Genomic DNA, 14,920 nt, shown 5'->3' with positions numbered 1-14,920 from the left:
GAAGAGGAAATCATGAGCAACCCTGCAGAGTCCCGCTGCTGTGATTGTGGACTGCAAATCCCTCGGGGACAGCAGGAAGGGGAAGCAAACACACAGCCCATGCTGGCTATGTGCCAGAGAGCCATGCTGTCGCACCCTGTGCCCCTCCCTGCTGCCCTGGCTTCTCTCCTGAGCCACTGTAGGTTGCATTTCTTGAATAAAAAGTCCAGTTGTTTCTCAGTTTAATCTCTGCATTTTAGATTAAGCAGCAAAGACTGAATCAAGTCACCCTCAGGCTTTCTGACTGTCTGTACTTAGCTATAGTGGTGCTCCTGAAGCCAGGGAAAGATCCATCTGACCCAAAGAGTTTCAGACTTATCTCTCTGCTATGCCACACGTATACAAATTGTATGAATGACTGATATTGAACTAGCTGCCCCATACATCTAATCCCTGAACAGGGTGGCTTTTGCCTTGGAAAAATCAACAATGAGCCAGCTGCTCAATCTAACTAAACATATGGAGGACAGTTTTGAAAGAGGCCAAATCACCAGAGCTGTGTTCATTGACCTAACAGCCGCTTATGATACAGTTAACCACTGACAACTCTTCCACAGGCCCCTAGAAATGACAAAAGATTTACACCTGACAGAGCCAATACAAACCCTGCTTGAAAATAGATGTTTTTTTGTCTAACTGGATGGGAAGCAAAGCATATAGAGGTGAAAGATTAATGGCCTCCCCCAAGAAAGCATACTTGTACCCAAAGTTAGACTGGTTCCACAAGCTTAATTTAGATACCGGTTTGACCACATGGTCTTTCTTCTAACTGTGCTTCCATTATCTGTTGGTTTTTTTTTCCCCCCACAAAGGTCAATGCAAATGTTTTGCTCTAGCAATGTTCATTAATTCCATTTTTAAAGGAGTATCTCCCGACAATAGATTCTTTCCCATCCCATTGAGTCCTTAACATGGCCATGCAGACTGTCAGCCCAGGTGCTAATAAAAACCAGCGCTAGTAATTGTTTTGTGAAGGAGAGGCTTCTCCATCAAAAACTAAAGATCCTGAGTTTTTGTTACTGGAGTGCCATCAGCTGTTGACGATTTTGATCGCTATAAGAGAGAGCCTGAATCATATCCCAGATTCTATTGCACATAAATGTTGTTAGACAAGAACATGGAGGAAACCATCTCCCAAACCAAAATCTTTGTTGCCACACACCCACTCTGTTACTTAGAGGATGGAGATGTGTTTTGAAAGCTTGGAGTAGATCCCAAGTTTGCATCTTTAGCTCCGGCTGTGATGCAGCAATCTGGGTGAGAGGAACTCTATCCCATCCCCAGTCTCACCCCAGCACATGCAGCAGCTAATTCTGCAAGCTATGCAGTCATGCATGCGTGTGTCTGAGATCTGGGCCAAGCACTTTTTTCCTTTGTACTTGCTGATGAAGGATAAGTCACTACTGTTAGGAAAGAGTCCTTCAAAGCCTGTTAAATAGTATTCCTAATGACATTTAGTTTTAAACACGGTGTTTTTGAAGCCTAGGTAAAGATTTATGGTTGTGTAAGTTTTATTTTTTTTAAAAACCGCAATAATTGACATTTGATTTTTTTTTTTTTTGCTTCAGGGAAAGCCTCCTAATTCATTAACTGATTGCTTAATCGGTCCGAGAGGGTGAAATTCCTCAAGTAAAGTTGGTAGCAGGCCCAGATTTTTTTTTAGGCAGAATCTCAATTGAATTTAGGGAGAACAGAGTATTTTCAGATAGAGAAGACAAAAACAGACGGCAGCACACAGCGCCTAGATTTTTCTTCCCCAAAGAGAGGTAATTGTATAAAGGGCTTAGTCTCCTGACAGCCCTATTTGTTTATGTACTTCTGGAAGTAGAGTCACTCAGCCCAGGGAAATCAAGTTCCAGGCTGCTGGGCACCACCTTGACTACCAGATCCCATGGGAGTGCTGAGAAAGTCTCCGGTACCTTGGGGATGTTCCTAAGAGCTTTGAGACAGAGGAAAATCTCTTGACAGCGGCCCCATGATCCCATCAGACTCCCTTGGGACCTCGCGGTCACCACAATGCTCAGCTGGAGGGGAACATTGCATCTAGCACATACGACTGTTTCACTGTTCAAGGAAGTGAACTTCTTGGCACCGGGACAGGGATTTTCTGCTGACAAGTCCTAATGCAGAGTTCATTAGTATGGGGCACAAGTTGCATGCGGGGTGGGAAATTCCAGCATTGGCAGGTTAACTGAAGCATGCTGCATTGCTATCAGCTTCTCTAATGGAAGACAATTCAATTACTGGCATGGTGTATCCCTATAGCACGAGCTTGAGGCTACTGTCAACTTTTCCCTTGCCCTTGCTGCTGGTAAAATTCATTCTTTGCCTCAGCAACTTCAAATGAAAGTCACGGTGGTTCCCCTTTGTAGACACTCTGCCCTGCCAAACCTGGACGTGCACGCTCTTCCTATGAATGCCACCAGACTGCAGCAAAGTTTACTTTGAAATGCCAACTAGACTAGCTTACAGTCCTCTCCAAAGCTGTTTTCAAACATAGTCACAGCCCAGAACAGTTGTGATAGATTTTTGTATCCACGTAAGCTGTCGAGGTAAATATGTCACAAACATGGTAAGAAAATATTCTCAGAAGGCTGTAGCCCACTGGGACACTTGTTGGGCATTTTACCCCGTAGATCCTACTGGCACAGTTTCTTAAAGTCAGTTCTCCATCATCGACATCTTTTGGGGTAAATCGCAGCTATTTGCTCTAACTCTGGTGCAGCTCTACCAGTGATAGGAACCGTGACAGGAGTAGTGTAGTGGTAGAGTGGTACAGACTAGTTTCGCACCATCATTGCATCTAGATGAGAGCTTGCAGAAATGCTCAAGTACTTATTCTCCCTAGCACCCATAGGGCTGCACTAATGTTGTAGCAGTAGCAAATGATTTTCGTGACCAGCTGGACAGCAGCACAAGGAAGAACAGACAGGAACTGTCTTCTAAGAAAGTTGGGGGATGACCCCCCCACCCCGGGGCCAAGCAGACGTTGTTGATGCTATGCAGGAGCTGGCCCTGAGCTGACATTAAATGTTGTCTGAAAGCCAAGTGATGGGCTGAGCAATATGTGCATGGCTGGTAGCTTCAGCTGTAATACTGTCTTGGACATCAGAGGTGTTAATTTATGCCCCCTAATTTGTTTGCCTGTGACTGACTGTCTCAATCCCATGTCCATGTCACATTAAATATAGGTGCAAAGTCTATGACCAGATAGACTGGAAAGGGAAGCAACAAGAGCACAGCATGCTAAAGCCTCTTATTTAGCTTGGATTAATAGGATATCACACAGAAGCTTGCTGATTCTTTATTATTAAATAAGTGCAGAATATTGAAGGCTGTACCATGTGAAATTGCATAGAGACTAGCACTGCACAGACAGCAATAGACCATACCATTCATTTATGTAAATGAATACCCCATAAATTATCATCTTACGTTATCATATAAATTATCACTTTTGCTATACCTCCCAACGGTCCTATAATGCTTAATAAAGCTGTTCCTGGCTGTGTGAGTAAGATTGCTGGAACATTGTGAAACCCAGTCCTACACATTGCTTTTCATATCATAAAAGTGCAACATTATTCTGACAGCTTTTCCGTTTGGTGCCCCGATGCCTGGAATACGTCCAAGGCACTCTAGCCTGCACCTGCGAGATGAGCAGACCTAATCTAACTGTGCATCTGTCTATTCTATGTCTGATGTTGCTCATAAATAAAGAAACGTTTCAGACTGACATCTGTAGAAACAAGTTTTTATAGGCATCCCCGAGACAGATATTGAAATCTTTGTTTAGAAGAAAGAGTGGGGGAAAAAAAGCATGCCTACCTTTGATGTATGGCTGCCATAGTAAAAACAAACTTCTCCCATGGAAAGGGGGCGAGAAGGTAAAAGTTTATTCTTACAAACAAGTAGATTGGCTATATGAAAAAATGGTAAGCACCGCAGGGGAGGAAAACACCCCTTCAGAAATTTCATCATGCATCATGTGGAACAAAAGAGCCATTGAAAAAGGTTTTAACACAACTCAGTTAGGATGATGTTGCTTTCAACAGGTCTTGCCGAAGTTTTAAACCCACAAGCTTCCTTTTTAAATGTTGGAATAATGCAGGGGTGGATCATCCATTGTCTACTCAAAAAAGCCACAAGTGATTGAAAGTGGATCGTATCTGGGGAGTTTGCTGTTTACTTAATGTGGTTTTGACAAACAATGTCTCTACCTGAATCCTCCCTCCATCTTAGTCTGCCAATAAAATATACGTGCCTGATGCAAAGAGAGCCATAGCACCAGCGAAGGAAGAATTTTGTAGGTAGATCCATGTGGGCATAACGCACAAACAAAACATTATTTCTTGCAGTCTATTTCTGCCTGGTATAATCTTTCAACAAAGAAAAAAATAATGGGTATGGAAACAAATGGCCTTTTGTCAGCAGGGCACCTGCAGTTGCATGGATGGTACTAAGTTAACAGAACATGGCAGAAAAATGTAAGTGATGATTGGAAAACCACACTTACTGAGGCAGTGAGCGGGCTTTTCCTTTTTTGTATCCATGGTGTTACAAACACTGTTTAGTTCATTTAGCTTTACAGAAAGAGAGGCTGACCGTGCTGGGAAGAGACAAGAGCTCTGTGAGTTTACAGCTCTCCTAACCTCTAGGACCCCGTTAGTGCTCCTTCCCCTTTCATTCCCTTTTCATCCCCTCACAACTAGCTGGATCCTGGGCATCTCTCACAGTCACTTGGAAAGGTGATGATTTTGTGATGATAACAGTACGATCCCGCCTGTGGTTTTGTGATGATAACACTAAGATCCAGCTTGAGATCACTGCATTAGCTTAATCCATTCTTTGGATCAGGTATAAACAAGCCCCGCTGACTTGTGGCAAGTGAAAATCCTTGGCTAGTGGCACTGACTGTGTCAAATCCCAGGTGGGTAAATGCATTCAGCTTGCCCAAAACAGAGCTCTTGTTAGAGACAATAGCTTTTATTAGACCAACTAGATAGCTGCAAAAAAAAAGTCCTATTTTTTTGCAAGCTTTCCAGCTCATGTGCCCTTCCTCAGGCAAAGGAGAATGCAAAGATTGTAAAATTTCTCCCAGGTAGAAATGAAACGTTCATATTGCGCAGGGGAATTGAAGGATGTTATAAGTTCCCCTGGGTGGAAAAGTTCAGCTTGCCCAGAATTTCCCTGTAGTTTCTGAAGTCTCGCGTGGTCCTGATGGTTTGCAAACAAGCGAGGATAAAGACAAGGCACAATAGGTGCAAGACACCGATGAGAGTGTGTGCGCGCTGGGGGCAGGGAGAAGAGCGTGTGGAAGAAGAGGTAACAGTATAGTAAGCAGAAGGCTCAAACTTACCCCCCACTTACAAGGACTTTTATTTTGACATTGGTTCTTCTTTCCTTTATACCAAATTTAAAATCTCCAAATTGATTTTTATAAATTATTTTCAATCTCAGACTTTTTTTTTTGGCCGGGTTCTTTAACTCAAAGCTGGCTTTTATGTAAGAAAATGAAATTTACCCAGTGATTAGTTTATCAGCGTAATCTGATCACTGACGGTGTTTGGGAAGAAAATTGTAGCCGCAGTATTAAATCATTTTCAAAAGCCGATTACTCTGCGTGTGTAATAACTACTTTTCCCAATGCCTTCTACTATGCCTAGTACGCACCCTAATTCGTATTAACAGCTCCAGAGGAGCCATCACAGTTTATCATGAAGTAATATGCAGTTAAAAAATGCTCAGATAAAGATTTACATGATAAACCTTAATGACTCCAGAGTGCATTATCAGTTATCACACAGTCCCAGAAGCAGTCAGTCACTTCTGGCAAACTAGGTAATTCAGAGCAGCACATGAAAAACTTCAGATCAGAACGAAGCAGTTATTCAGCCACTCTCTGTAGGATTTATTTCCTACATTTAGGGGCACTTTCCATCTCATCATTTGTTGTGGAAGTGGATGCTCCATGCACAGAAAACATCACTATGATTCCATCAAATGGAAACAACCAGTTAAATGCGAAGCCCCCTATTTATCTTGTACTTTAATAACTGTCTTATATCTCTGGCAATATTTTACCGTGATTGTCCTGCCAGCCAGGCACTAGTTAAGATATCAATATAAACAATGCCTAGCTGGGAGGGCAATATCTATGAAATATTGCCAGGGAGATAATAAAGTTACTGAGATGAAGTTTTTCAATCATGACCAAACCAAAGGCTAAGCTAAGCGACAGCTTCCTTAAAGCTAATGGAGAAATGAATACTATAAAGAAGTGAAGCTAACAACTACATCTCCCTAGCAAGAGGAGATGAAAAGACAACCATGAGGATGAAAAATAACATGGGTGTAAACTGGACTGAGGATTTTTCTGTAATGGGACCCTGTCCTACAGGGAGTTGTATAAGGCAATAGAAAATATACAATATGGCGTAACAAATCCATCCTTCAAAAAGGATGGGCTAACTGACCAACCAGATACTGAGGTCCAGAGAGACATTCAAAAATGCACTTCCACTTCCAATGCATAACTTACTGGGACGATTCAAATGCTTAAAGTACATGCTTCGCTTTTTCACTGGATTGTTGTCTGAGATTTTCTTCCTGTTGCTTCCTGAATAAAAATGGAGTTGATATGTTGCCATGTTTACAGTTGATCTTGGCAGGCCAGGCCTCTCTTGGTCTGCTATCTGCTACCATGTAAACCAGTTCAGCCTGTTTCCATGCTTGGGTTGCTGGCAACTAAACTGGCACCCCCGCCTGGGCTAGCTTGGGTGAGGATGGTGTGCGGACACCTAGCAGGACTAAAACCAAGACCTGTCAAAAGGCGTATGAGCTCCTGGCAAGCCAACGGCCATCCATACCTGGAGAGGAGATTGGCATCACCAGGTCACTTTGCCCAAAGAATCACCACTGATGTACAGCTTCTAAGGTGCCCTAACAGTTGCAGCAGGCTCAGGACTGACTTGACTGATTTGATTTTGAGCTGAGCCAACAATAGCACACTTATGGAAATATAACAGTGCAACCCCAGTCTGTATACACAGACTTCTAGGGCTTCTCTACTTATGGGCAAAAGCCTGTATAAATTACTATTTCAAGGCCTATATTTGTCCCAAGAGCTGTTATTTAGCCGGTCACAAACATAGCTTTTATAGAACAAAACCCTCAACAAACTGAGAAGAGAGAGGGAAAGCCACATGCCCATACTTGTGTTAAACTGGTATAAATCCAGGGTAATTTCAGAGCCTGTTGAAAAATAAGTGGGTGGCAATGAAGCCTAAAACATTTCACCGAATCCCTTCATGCCACCTCCATTTTTCTGTGGAGCAGTTTGAAAATGTTATGTTTCCCAATTGTCTCTAGGACTCTCTTCTACCATCAGTTTACAACTCTCACAACTCCTGAGCCATCACAGGAGTTTCCAAACTTCTCTGAAACTTGGGAGCAATTGCTTTTCTGCAGGAAGTCAGAAGCGTCTAGCTATTCTCATATATTCAGGACTTCCGCCTTCTCTGTGCATCATCTGCTGTATCTCTTTTGAAGGCTGGACTGTCTTCCATGACTCGTGGCCCTGTCTTATTGAATAAAGAACTTATGTCTGTATAGGTAAGGGTACCTCACTGCAATACAGGAATGGATGAGATGTGAGAGACCAGGTTTTAGGTGCTACACATTTCTGGATGCTTTAGTGCCAGAGGATCAGGACACGCTGGGCGTATGCCTAAAGGATACTACCACTAACAACTGAGAACTACCTGCTTGAAGTCATCAGGGGAGGGGGTATAAGAAGGAAGAACACTTTGAAAATGACTGAAAGACAATTTCATCGGAATAGCTGACATGCTTGTCAATGGGAACGTCTATTAGACTCTTTCAAGGCATGTGGTGGGGAAATGTAAGTCGTTTATAATTAAGGCCGACAAAGCAGCAAACAATCCTGCTCAGCCAGGGGGCTGAACAAAGGGCTGATTCTAACAATGCCATTGTTCTCCTCTGCCTGGCCGTCTGGATGCACATTGCAGTGCATGCACTACACGCACAACTTGCAACTCTGGCGAACAACTCTCTGCAGCTCCAGTCATTTCTCATTATCTCTTGAACTGCTGAGCAATTACTATGGCAGAATCATATATAACTGATTAGCACATCAGTGAAGAGCACCGTGGGGCAGCTGTACTCAACCATCCTCACATCCCATGATTTGGCTTGGGTAGACTTGGCCACAAGATCCACCAGGGGGGTAGAGCATTAAATGGAAGAATTAAAGAAAATTGCAAACATGACCGGGCTCAGTAAACATCACCAGCTGGAGGAAGAACCAGAAAGAAAACACACTCCCTTGGCTAGTTCGCTTTGCAGTTGACCTCCTAGTTCTTGTTCTCAATATTTCATTTAAAAAGCCTTGATTAGATACGGGAGGCAAAAGAGAATATTTGCAACTGCAACCCTGTGCTATCTGGAAATAAACCCTAATGATAGCCCCTAGAGCAGGAGGGATAAAATAGACGTCCCGGAGCAGGAGAAAATGTACTGCAATGAGTTTGGATCCCAGTGCTGATTGCTTCACACCTGGACTTAAAAGTGAACAGGCGGAACAAGAGCCATGAACCAAATCCAAAGTGCCGCCTCGCTGACTAGCTCAGCTGTGGGTAGAAATCTCAGTCAGGCTTCACTGGCCACCGGCTCTTGCTGCCAGGATGCCCAACACTGACATGAAAGCTGCAAAGAGCAGGCAAGGTTTTTTTTTTTTGGTTTCTTTTTTTTTAAAGAAGTGATGTTTGGTGTGCTCTGAATGAGCCAGGTCAGGTCCCTGCCTGTGTGAAATGGAGCGGTGCTACCTTTCTTATTTTAAATAAAAATAATGGTCGCTGAGCTGTTTTTAATAAGCAGACCAGCTGACAGATTTCAGCTCTCATGGCCTATCTAAGAAATGCTACACTGGGTCAGACCTGAGGTCCAGCTAGCCCAGTATTGTCTTTCTCATAGTGTCTGTGAAGTTGAAAGGACATTTGCGGTGAAAGGACAGTTTTACATGGCACTCAGATTTTAAAGTGCCTGGGATAGGAAGGTATGCTTCAGTATCCCCATTTTAAAGACAGAAAAGAGAGCATAAGACCATGGAGCAGGAAAGTAGCAGAGTTTGGAAGACACCCTAGCTCTCCTGATTCCAAGTCCATATTGCATAGATACATGCACAGGCACTAGAAAATGACCCTGGCTTACTTTTGGGACAATCAGATGTCCTCTGGCAATGAACAATATGCCTGTGAGCAAGGCTGGGGTAGTTTAAAATGATTATGAACTCCCTTCCATGTGTTGTGGGGCATCCTGGCATGACATGCTGACATAGGCTAAGTGCAGACAGTCAAAAAGCCAGAGGAAGAATAGATTCAGTCTTTGCAGCTTAGCCTAAGCTGTGTAGATTGAACCAATAAGCAAGTGAACAGACCTTTACTTTTGACATTGGACATGCAGCCATATGCCTGCAGTGGTCCAGGCCAGAAATTGGGGGCTACTAGAGCATGCCTCCCTGCTCAGCTGGAGCAGAGGTACAATGCATCCTGGGATGCTGAGAGACAGTGAGTTAACTTGAATCTGGAGGGGGATCTGGGACAGAAGTGCAATAAACTGAATTAACTTAAATCAGTTAAGTCTGATACTACATCCATCCAGGTTTATCTTAAACCAGTTTTGGCCACTTTGAAAATTGGTTTGAATCTGTAACATAACAGAAGTTCAGTGCACGTAAGCCATTTTCAATCACTCGTACCAGTTTCTGTGTAATTTCTGTCCCTAGCCATAATGCCCCCAAGCAGTGCCCTGTCTGTGTCCGAATCACCTGTGAAATCCAGGCCATAAACTTACCGGTACCTTTCTGCACAGTGCATATCACAGGGTGTGATTAAAGTGGGAACACTGCCTTCACCTGAGCAGAACTGCCCCGGGGGCCAGGTGAGTTTATGTTCCCATTATCACTCGAGTGGTACATTTATAAGACATTATACTTTTACAGAAGAAATGTAGTGGTTTCTATGCTAAGACATGTCTATGTGGCACAACGAGATTTTCAGGGTAAATTAGTCCCAGTAAAGGGTTGTGCTAACATGGCTACGTGGCTTCTGATACTGTTGTAACTAGAGGTGGGCAAAGAGGGAGCAGATTGAGAAAAGGCCTCTGGGAGCTTGCATTGGGGGACACGGTCAGGGGTTGCTGAAGCTGTTGGGGGGGACGAGGGGACCTGTGCTGCAGCAAGCAGGAGCAGCAGCCCAAGCACCGCCATCTCTTGAGTCCCTGCTAGGTCAGGGGACAGTGACCCCGTCACTAGCAGTAGCAGCAGTGGGGCTCCAGGTAAGGTAAGACTTGCTCCGAACCCCTCCTTCTCTCTACCCGCCACCAACATCCCCCGACCTTCCCCTCCAAGTAACAAAACAGGTATACCTCTGCCTAGATCACACAGTGGCAGCAAGGTCCGGTGCTCAGGGGGGTCAGAGGGAAGTCGAGGAGAGTTTGCAAGAGGCCGGTGGGTGAATCCTGAAGTCCTTATCAAGGCCACACTCCTATTGTCAGCAACGCAGCAACCAGCGGGAGTTTCACTCGAGCAGCAGCGAAGGATGCTGGCTGGGTCCATTCCTCGCTTCTACTGGTGTGTTTATAAAAAGGCTAAATGTGCATTTGCATGAGTGTAAATATGGGTTAAAGCTGAAAACACTGGGCTGCCTCCAAATGAGCTGTAGCAGTCATTTGGGTAAATAATATATGACGATTGTTTTGTTCCCCTCTGTTTCTTGTTTAGGAACATGAGAGAGGAGGGCTATTAGTGTTTATAAAAGTGATAGACTGTCAGCCGTGCCAGAGCTTTGTGCCCAAGAGCGAGGAGCTGAGCTGACTTCTGTTTTGATGCAGCTTGCTCAGGAAGAAGTGCAGTCCTGCCTTTGCACCGTGGTCCCTGTTTTCTGCGTGCTCACGCTTTCCCTGGCCAGGATGGCCCAGGCCCTCTCTCAGCCAGGGGCAAGCTGGATATGGCAGCAGAGATCAGAGAGAGTTTGTGGCAAGTAGCTCAAAGGTGGTGGGTTAGCAGCTGTTTGGTCCCTGAGAGGCGCTGGACAGGGGCCTGCAGGGAGAAGCGAGGGACATGCCATGGGGGAGGTGGATGAGCAGCCTGCTAGGTTTTGCATGCTCTTTCTAGCAGTGCAGGAGGAGGAAGACAAGTCACCTCACTTCCATTGAAATCTGGCTGTTTCTAGAAAATGAGTTCTCTCCTGGAGAAAATTTTGACTTTTTTGAAGACCAAAACTACTGAATAGAAAAATGCTCGGTTCATATCTTCGTCCTCCACAGCATCTACTATTCCTGCCACTGTCAGAGACATGATAGTGGGCTGCTTGGTTATTGGGCTGAACCAATCTGGCACTTCTCACATTCTTTACAAATGAATATTTTTTTTTAGATTCAGAAATGCTGTTACTGTGTCTCACAGATGCAATAATTTCAGCATCTGGTACATTTATTCCTCTACGGACCAAGCTTTCTAGACCAACGAAACCTCCTGGGGTGCACCAGAGTTGCCTCCCTCTTGCTGAGGTGCTGTGGTGCATCGCACAGAGACCCCGGCCATTTGCAGCAGAAGAGATGTCATCTCTGGGGAACTTGTATGAGGCTGACAAACTGCAAATCAGGAAGGCAACACAACAGCATCTCCACAAGGAACTTCAGTTTTGGGCCATAAAATATACATTTCAGGTGTTTGGATTTTTTTTGGGGGGGGGATAAAAACTTTTTTGTGGAAGTAGATGCTTTTCACTGAAACTCTGGTTCACTATATTTCAATAAAAGACAGGGTAAGCAGAAATATTGCTGGTGAAGTTACTCCCTGTTGAAGGAAGGGTCAGATTTAAAAAGGTAGAATGTAGATCCTGGCGCAGGGCAGCAATGATTGATGAAGGCTTAAGAAGGCTGCAGCAAGGGATGGAAGGGGTATGTGTTTTAACCCTTTGGTCAGGCCATCCTGGCTTCCAAGGGCTGTTTCCTATACAAGGCATTGTGCACACTTTTACCTACAGACCTGCTTTTTCCGCTTACGCGTAGCTAATTTATGTGCTGTTTAATTTGTAAATTTAGTTATGAATCAATAATTTATGTGATGAATTTGCCATTTGCTGTTCACGGATCGTCCATGAGCTGACCCAGCTTTCCTTATTATCATCATCTAATATTTATATATCAACAGTATCTGAAGGTCCCTGTCAAAAACAGGATGTCATTGTACTGGCTGGTCTAAAAATACAGAGGCAAACACAGTACCTGTTCTGAAGGGCTTACAGTCGAAAGAGAAGAAGAAAATTACATATGTGCATTTTTTATTTTGTACACATGCATGCATGTATATGCACATGGACACACACTCCCCCTCCAGCTTTAGCCTAGTAGTTACATTAGTACTTAAAAAAAAAAAATTCCCACCTGCCCTACTGCCCCCAGCATAAATGGGTCTTGAAAAGGGAGCTAAGTGTATTCCTTAAAATGAAAATCTCTACTTTCCTTATTGCACATTAAAAAACAAATCTGAGTTATAGTTCTTGCCCTGTATAGTATCTACTCTTCCAAGTGTGTTGCTTTGCTTAGTTGTAATTGCTCAGACAGACTCCATGTCACTATGCCTGTTTCCCAGCTAGATGAGCATGGAGACAGTTTTAATACTAAGTAGTCATGCCTGAAAACCTGAAGTTCACTTTTCACCCATACCAGGGAAGACAGACTTTGTCCTAGTTTTCATACAAGTGAATCTGGCTATATAAGGATAATGTCAAAGTGAATATAAAAATGGCAGGGTAATGACCAATGTCGAGACAGAAAATCCAGAAGAACAAACCAGAAAAACAAGTCTGGAAAGATTTTCACAGGCCTAATGATTTGCATGCAAACATTAGTATTATTCACAAACGCATGTACTACTTCCCTACCTTCTTCCCCTTCAATTGCCACTTTAAAACACACCTGCCAAATGCTATCGGCACATTATCACCCTCACCAAAAACTGCATTAAGTAGAGTGACGACAGAAGGTTTTGCAAAGGGCTTGCATTTCAGAGAGGGAGTGGAGATTTACATAGGCAACATGAATGTTTTGAATAATATTTAATGCTAACAAATTAGATTTTGGAGGGGATATGTAAACCACATGCTTGAGGGTTGAAGCTAATCCCTGGATGTTAGGAACAAGGGCAGGTTATCCTGGATTTGGCAGTTGTGGGATTACTAGCGTTTTTCTATCGAGCTTGATACCGGTCAATGTGGAAGATATAGTCCATCTGGTTTAGGATCCTTTGCCTGATCATAGATAGCAACTTCTCAGCAAGAATGGTTTGCAGCCTGGTGGACTATGGCAGGGTAGAAACTGTAAGAACTGGGTGAATGTAAGAGGAAGGATCGTGTGCATTATGGTTGAATTTAGGCAACCTAAATTCCTGCCTTTGCTATGGCCTGCCAATGAGACCTCAGGCAAGGCACTTAGTTTGTGTGTCCTTGTCCCCATCTATGATCTGAAGATAATGTTGTTCCCATCAACTCATGAATATTTCTTAGCAAGGACTTTCTCTTTTTACACATTTTGCATAGTGATTAACCCCACAGAGCCCTGATCTTAGCTGAGGGATCTAGGTTGAACTGATCAGAATTTCTACTACTTTGCATTTTCTGGCTGTTGGTTTCTGTGTATTTAAGTTTCATATTCATTCCTTTTAAATAATTAATCTTCATGCCTTGGTAGGTTTTTTTTAAACCACAAGGGAGAATGTGGAATTACCATAAGGCAAGATCTTTCCATGATGTCGGCCTAACCCAAAAGAGTAAATTAGAGTTAATTAATGATGAACCGCTGCTTTCATGAACTATGTGCTCCTCTTATGCACAAAGATTTGGCAGAGACAATACAGCATGAAACAGCACACATCTGAAACCTCAGGAGTTGGCGAGTTGCTGTCAGATCTAATTTGTGATTGTTTTCTGATGCCTGAAAATACAACAGGTATTGGAGGAAAAAAGATGAGGAAAACTCTATTTGAGGAGAACTCTATTTGCCTAAACAATGACTTCTATCCGTGCATGTGTAAGTGTTAGAAATGGAAAATATAATACTACATACCAGGGGAATGAATATCTATCTTGGGAAATATATGTCTGAGAGTCTGTAAGGCGCAGACTACTTAAGGGAATGAAGATTTTTCAGTAATTTGCATGAAATGTTCTGAATGAAATTGTCGTGCCTCAGGATTTATATTGTACTACACTGAATCCTAATTGCGAGTAATAAACTCTGAAAGAACAGCTTATAGTCCGATTCCAGGGACACTGTAAATATACCCCCCCCACACACACCTCTGAAAGCCTGTGACAATGAAAGAGCAAGAAAAAAATTGCACAGTTCTTATTTGCCCCCTTCCACCCTTTTGGTTACCCAGCCAGGGGAATATTCTGCTTCTCTTTATCTAGAGTCAATTAGGTTGTCTGTATGATCGCTATCAGGTGGCTGCAAGATAAGCATTCAATACCTGCGATATGTCAATTCGTAGGCAGCTGATCCCCCACTCTTTTCATCACTTCTTGCTGTTCAATCTAAAACCATTTAGAAATATGGAAATGGCCCTCTAGGAAAGAGAAACTGCCAGGGACCATGTGTGAGTGTGCTGGGGAGAATGCAACCTTGTGGGTAAAGGCCCCAAACCTGCACATTGGTCAGCACACACACGCTTAGGATATACATGGTGCTGGGTCAAAGCACTTGACTCAGCAAGCTAAACAACAGTCTGCTTAGAGCAAAGGGCTAAGGAAGGTGGTGGCTAGGAGGCTATTGCTTCATAAGTGCATAAAGTATTTAA

General features: G+C 43.5%; 1 protein-coding gene across 3 annotated transcripts in view; it reads right to left on the bottom strand.

Moving 5' to 3' along the window:
- The window catches only part of LOC109288002 (calcium-activated potassium channel subunit beta-2), a 238,249-nt gene that overhangs the window by 159,377 nt on the left and 63,952 nt on the right, over nt 1-14,920 (bottom strand). The gene's annotated exons all lie outside the window — the stretch shown is intronic.

The sequence above is a fragment of the Gavialis gangeticus genome, unplaced genomic scaffold (genome assembly GCF_001723915.1).
Source record: "Gavialis gangeticus isolate Ggan-Ray unplaced genomic scaffold, GavGan_comp1, whole genome shotgun sequence".
Lineage (NCBI taxonomy): Eukaryota > Metazoa > Chordata > Crocodylia > Gavialidae > Gavialis > Gavialis gangeticus.
The sequence above is the reverse complement of the archived record's forward strand: the minus strand, read 5'-3'. Positions and strand labels throughout refer to the sequence as shown.